Here is a 6,408-nt window from a genome sequence, read left to right on the forward strand (position 1 = left end):
AATAAAATGATTGGGAAAAAAATAGAAACAAATACTAAGCCCTCCATAAAGGTTTGTTATAATCCTTTATAAAATGGATGAATTATTAGATGATAAGGAGCCTTGCAATAAACTAAGGAGAAGGAAATTATGCTAGGTACATTCTCTGGCCATTATGAATACAATTCAAAAGTATTAATAAAAATAAAAACTAAAGTGTAAACCCCTTAGAATATTTAAAATGGTCTCCTAAATACTAGCTCTTAAATGAAATCAAAGCAGTAAGCTATTAAGAAGTATTGATGAGGAAGAAATAACTTATCAAAACTTAATGTGGACAAAATTGTATGCAAAAGCAAATTGATGAGCGCTCTTATTATGGAGCAGTCAAGCGAAAGAAGACAAATGGACGGAATGCTTAGCTCAAGAAGCTAGAGAAACACAAGGAAAGTTAAGGAATTAATAGAGATAAAAAGAGGAATTGATTAATTATAGAGTACTAGGCATAATAAATAAGAATTAAACCTCGTTCCTTAAGAGGACCAATGAAATTAGCAAATCTCCAGCAAGCACATGTTGGATATGAAAAAAACAACACACAAGGAAGTAGGGAGTATTGAGTGAGTGTTTAAGCAGGGATACAGAAAATTTGGCAAAATGTCTGAGAGAATATACATGTGTTCACAGTGATTCCCTTGCGACCTGAGGCTTTTCCTTTGTCTAGGAATCCAGCTGGGAATCAACCAGCCATGATCGCTCCTCTTGTTAAAATTTTCATCCATTCATCTTCTGACACCAAGCAAGTACATCTTCGTTGCCTGATTAATTCATATCATATAAAAGATGTGCTTTTCCAGAGAGCAGGTTGGGATAAATTTGGAAACCATTAAAATGAGATTATACTGAGCACAGCGAACGTCCAACGAGCGAGCCGATTCCGCGTGCCTTGTGCCTGAGTTAACCTCTCATTTCTAGCACCTGGGGACTGCTGCGGTCATCAAAGAATGAGTCAGAACAGAGGCAAAGACCTCAATCAAAAGAAGTCACCGCAGCAAACTAGAATTTGCGGATCTGACTTTTCTTTCTCTGGTGTCAGGGCAGAGAATGTTGTTGACATGGAGCGTTTCTCCAGAAGGAGATTCTAAGCACGTGCTTACAATACTATCTGAGTGCTTTTGGAAGTAGCTCACTAAGTGGATAAAATGTAATAATAAATAAGAGTAAAAGTTACTGATTTCATTGGAGTTTAAGACATCTAATGACCTTATGACTTAGAAGGATCCTTATGGAGAGTCTTCATTCTTTTTTAAAAAAATATTTGGTATTCTCACCTGAAATTATTTCCAAAGTATACGGTATATTCTTTAAAATAGCCTCAGTAGTGACAGCATTTGTGAAAATAGATTATAAAACATATCAAAATAGCCAAAAGTCAGTTGAAATCAGTCTTGTAAGTAAAAGCATGCTAAATATTTTTGGTGAAGGTAATAATTATAAAGTAATAAGCTCAGCTTTCTTACATGATTTGTGGGCTTTCTCTGGAGTCATTCCAAAAAAATGTATTTTGAACATTGACAGCATCTTCATTGCAAGCATGAGACAGCTCTCTGGCATTATGAGCTTCTGGACATAAAATTCGTGCTGTGTTTGTTCTTAAATCTGATTGTTTTATAGGCTTACCTAGTATTTTTGATTTGAATGCACAGACTCTATAACCATGTGCTAAAAGTGCTTAGTAACTTTTCCCATTTATCATCTCAGTGTTCCTAAAGGATTTTAGAATAAAAAAAAGAGTGCTGTTCTAATGATTCTTTTTTGTTCCCTTTTTCTCCCTTTCAACAGGATATATAATGAATTGCATAGATTTAATTTCATTTTAATGTTGATGAGCTGTCACAAGCCATCAATGCGTCCCATCTGTTACTTTGCATGTAAGACTTGGGGTTTACGGAATACGAGTGGCATTTTAAAATAGAGATGGTCTAGTGAGAGGAAAGAATCACTGTGACATTCACACTCATTTTTGGAGTGGGAAGTAGCCTGGTTTTGCTATATTAGATCACATTGATATTGCTTCAGGGGATGTGGTTTGATTAAAAAAAATTTTTTAATATATTTGGTACAGGGTCTCACTACACAGCTCAGACTAGTAGTAATCCTCCTGTTTTCAGTCTCCCCAGTGTTGGGATTACAGGCCTGCACCACCATGGCCTATGGTGCTGGGGATCAAACCCCCATCCCTGAGCTTGCCTAAGCAGGCACTTAGAGCACTCAGCCATCTCACCGGACCAAGACCAGCATATTTTGCAGTCCATTTCTTTCTTTGGATACCAAACTAATTCACTTGTTCAGTCATAAGGCCACATTTTACTGCCTGCCCAATACTCAGGTGCTTTTCTTTAAAGATATGAGAAAATATTCACCCTATTTCTAATTTTCTAAAGCTACCAGAGTGAATCATCTTGGTCAGTAGAAGATTATGAACCCAACTGATCTGGTTAAGTAACCCCACTTATTGGCTTTGTGACTTTGACATATTGCTTTAATATTTTGACCTTCAGTTTTCTCATCTGAAAAAAGGGATAATAATATTACTTTGTGGGTAATATGAAGATAACCTGTGAACACCACCAGTAAGATGCCGAGCCCATGCTAGGTGATCAGCAAATTACAGCTCTGACTGATAAGATTATTTATAGCAATGCTGCGCCTCTTGGAAGGTTTGTAAACATTCTGAAATGTAGCCCCAGACCTCTGATGTGATCTAGATAAAGAAGGAAAAGACAGTTTTTCTGTTGGGGACAACTGTTCTTCCTGCCTTCTGACCCAGAATCCTCAAGGCCTGCTTCTCATCATCCACAACTCACACTGCCATATGTGGCTGCACAGGGCTTAGCAGCTCTAGTGACAAGAGCATAGTGGGGAGGAGGAGTAGGGAGCCCCGAGTAGGTCTGAGAGGGAGTGAGCACCCGCCTAGGGAAAGCACTGCTCCTCGACATGGTGGAGCAAGACAAAGTTAATTTTGTGACCACTGTGCTAACTGGAAACATCATTAATCTTGTTCTGCAATAATAAAGCTGAGATTCGTCATTTGTAGTCTAAGTGTAGAAAGCAATGCTAGGTACAGATGTAAGGAATGAAATACAAATCATGTGTTATATGCTCCTCTAACATATTACATAGCCTTCGTATATTCTCAAAAGGAAATGAGAAAATATCTTAGTTTTATTAAGTAAAAGTTTAGACTATGCAGTTGCATGTAAATTTAGATATTAATACTATTATATTATTTATGTGTAGAATAAAAAAAAACCAAAACAAGCCAGTATATTCATAGCCACTCTTTCCTGATAGTGAAATTGTTTGATTTTTAAATTTCTTTATAGTCCCCTGCATTTTTAGAATTGCCCAAAATAGCTATGAATACTTTTTTATAATCAGATTATGATTAATAGTAAAATATGAAGAGCAGGACAAAAGTTGTAATGCAGGAGTGTATAGGTTAGAGCTGGCTGAGGTGGTGCATGCCTGCAACCCCAGCACTCGGGAGGCTGAAGCAGGAAGATCATCATGAGTCTGAGGCCAACTTGGACTACATAGTGAGACCCCATTTCAAAAAATGAAAAATAAAGTATAGTGTATAGATTAAAGACAGACGGTCTAAAAGGGAAAAAGCTGAATACCTATAAACGTGCTCCGCACAACAGACACAAGCAGCTCACCAAGCAACATTGCTTTTCAGGTATCCAGGGCTACCGACACTCAGAACCACCTGGAGAACCGTGTGTTCAACATTGCGATCTTACCACAAACCCCGGAGGCATCTAAAGTCTCCCTGGGAACATCTCTCCATATGACTGTGAGTTGGTGGGAGCGCTGTGGGTTCCACTTTGATGGATTGGATGCAGTGTCCTGGTTTGTATGCAGTGAGTGCTTGGCCCCGAGTGCAGACTGCAGGGCCAAAAATAGCAGTAAGCACATTTCTCACTGGCTTACAAAAGAAGCCTAAAGTTCTCAGGCTGAAGGAAAGATTATGTGGAATCTGTTTTGACCTCCCTCCATGGCCGTTGTCCTTCCCACAGCATCCCAGATAGTGACTATGTGGAAGAAATTTCAAGCTCTGCTCCATGACATCCATCATAACCTGTGTGTAATTATTCAGCAAGTCATGAGGCTGCCGAGCTGAAGAAGGTGTTAACCAATTTTTAAATGCTCTATCAGAAGTTTCTCTTGTCCTGTAAAAGTAGAAATCGGGTGGACAGTTGGGTGGCATGGAGAGGTGATGGTAAAGAGTGAGGCCAGCAAAGCAGAGAGCACGTGAGAAGCCCAGAGGTGAAAGAATGTGACAGTCAGTCAGGAGATGCATAGAGTACATAAGATTGGAGAAATGCTGAGGGCAGGAGGGGGCTGTGGAGGTCTTGATACCTTCTGATCACAGACAGTTCCCTGTGCTGAGTGGGAAGGATTACAGATCAAGGGACAACTAAAGAACTGATGGCTCATGCAGCCCATGAAGTGCGGTCCAGACAGCACCTCCAGCATAATTCTGCACCTGTGGGAGGTGGGGTACCAGAGGCGCTTGCTCTCCCCGACAGCTATGAGTGTGCAAGCCCTTGTAAATTAATTATTGTGGATCCTTGCTGTAGTTAGCACCCACGTAATTACGTTCCAAAGTAGAGTCTCAGCCTTGAGCCACAACAAAGAATTCCACAATGGTTTCAGAAATTATGGGTCTGGGGCATGACGGAGACATAAAGGGGAAAAAGAAAGTTTTTAATGAAGAGCTGGTATTGGCATTTCCACCATAAACTGTAATTTAAAGAAATCATAATTCTGCAGCACTATAAAGTCTATAATTCATCATTTTGACTGGAGGAACTTGGATCAGAGTTTTCTCTAAACTGTAAATAAAACTGTGCACACGCATTTCTTGCCAAATGCTAATTAGTGCTATTTTGAGTTCAGAGGGAACCAAAAGGGGCCGGGAGCCAGGAAGGTGGTGCCTTTCCACCCCACTGCTGTAGACCTCTTAAGGGACTTTGTGACGCTGACCTTTAGGTTCTTAGCTTGCATTTTTGCAAATTAGGTCTATTCTGTTGAAATTTAGGCTAACTAGACAATTGGTTTACTGTCAATTACATTGAACTTTCTCTTGTGGACCTTGCAATATACCTAGTTTATATTTCATTTGACATTAAATAGGTCCATTACTCCAAACAAAAACATATTCTCAATTCTGGAGTTTGGACTCACCTAAGCTCAGAAATTGTGTATATATTTGGTAACTATATTATAACTAGAGGAATTAAATACACATGTGGCATATTCAAAGATGTATGCAAAAGCAGATCAGAGTTCTCAGGATCTCAAACTTAATCCTGTATTAGAATCACCCATAGAGTTTCTTAAGATATAGTTTATTGGAAAAAACCCTTTGGTTTTCTAGTTCAGTGGGTGTGATATGGGGGCAAAAATGTACATTTCTAGTAATCGGTTTTTCGGTAGCGTAGTAAAAAGATAGAAAAGATAAAAGAAGCCTTTATTAACTCCACAGACATAGAGAGAATCGAGGGCAGATGGGTCAGGTAGATCCTCTGGCCTGAGACAAAGAAAGCTGAGGCTTTTCTGGACTTTTGTTAAGGGTGGCATTTGAGGGGGATGTTTAGAAATGTCTGAGGAACTGATTGGGGTCTTTCCTGTGGCAGCAGGAAAGGTGAAAGGAACTTGCACCCTGGGCTGGGCTGGAGAAGAAGGAGGAGGTGGTATCTGGGAAGATAAGCTGTTTTAAGCACTTCAGCCATATTAGATGAACACCATAACAATTCAGCAATTCAGACAAGGGCCAGAACCTATATCTAGCAAGTTTTCAAGTAATATTGACAGCAGCTGAGATCACCACCTTCCAAAGAGCACTGAGCTAGACTTCAACTGGGGAAATTCATCCCAGAAACTGGAGCGGCCCTTGGAAAAACATGGACACCCAAGGGCATGGTCTCCTTGAACAATCACAGGCCACTCGCTTGGCTGAATTATAAGTTCCTATGTATAACAGCAACAAGAAATGACAGTTAGATCATGGAGGACCTTACCAGTAGATGCAGTTCCCATTTGTTCCAAAATAAGTTTGCAGCAAGTAGAATGTTGAAGGATTTAAAGCACAAAAATCCCATGAACAGATTTTTAGTAATCAGATTAGGAAAATTACTTTGGCTGACAGGAGAGAACATCTTGGGTGAGACTACCCCAGAAGCAAATAGACTGTTGCTATCACCTAGAACAAGAAAGTTTGGTGGCATGAAGCCCAGGTAGTAGAGGTAAATGTTAATGATCAGGAAGATCTTAAGGTGGTATTTGTATATCCATGTTCAATAGCCAAAAGGCAGAAGCAAGTTAAATGTTCCTCAACAATTAAATGGACTCCCAAAATTA

The 6,408-nt window shown here is 39.6% G+C and overlaps 1 protein-coding gene across 1 annotated transcript in view; it reads left to right on the forward strand.

Moving 5' to 3' along the window:
• The window catches only part of Fras1 (Fraser extracellular matrix complex subunit 1), a 471,233-nt gene that overhangs the window by 341,384 nt on the left and 123,441 nt on the right, over positions 1 to 6,408 (forward strand). The window lies entirely within an intron of this gene.

The sequence above is a fragment of the Octodon degus genome, unplaced genomic scaffold (assembly GCF_000260255.1).
Source record: "Octodon degus isolate 3935 unplaced genomic scaffold, OctDeg1.0 scaffold00168, whole genome shotgun sequence".
NCBI classification, from domain to species: Eukaryota; Metazoa; Chordata; class Mammalia; order Rodentia; family Octodontidae; genus Octodon; species Octodon degus.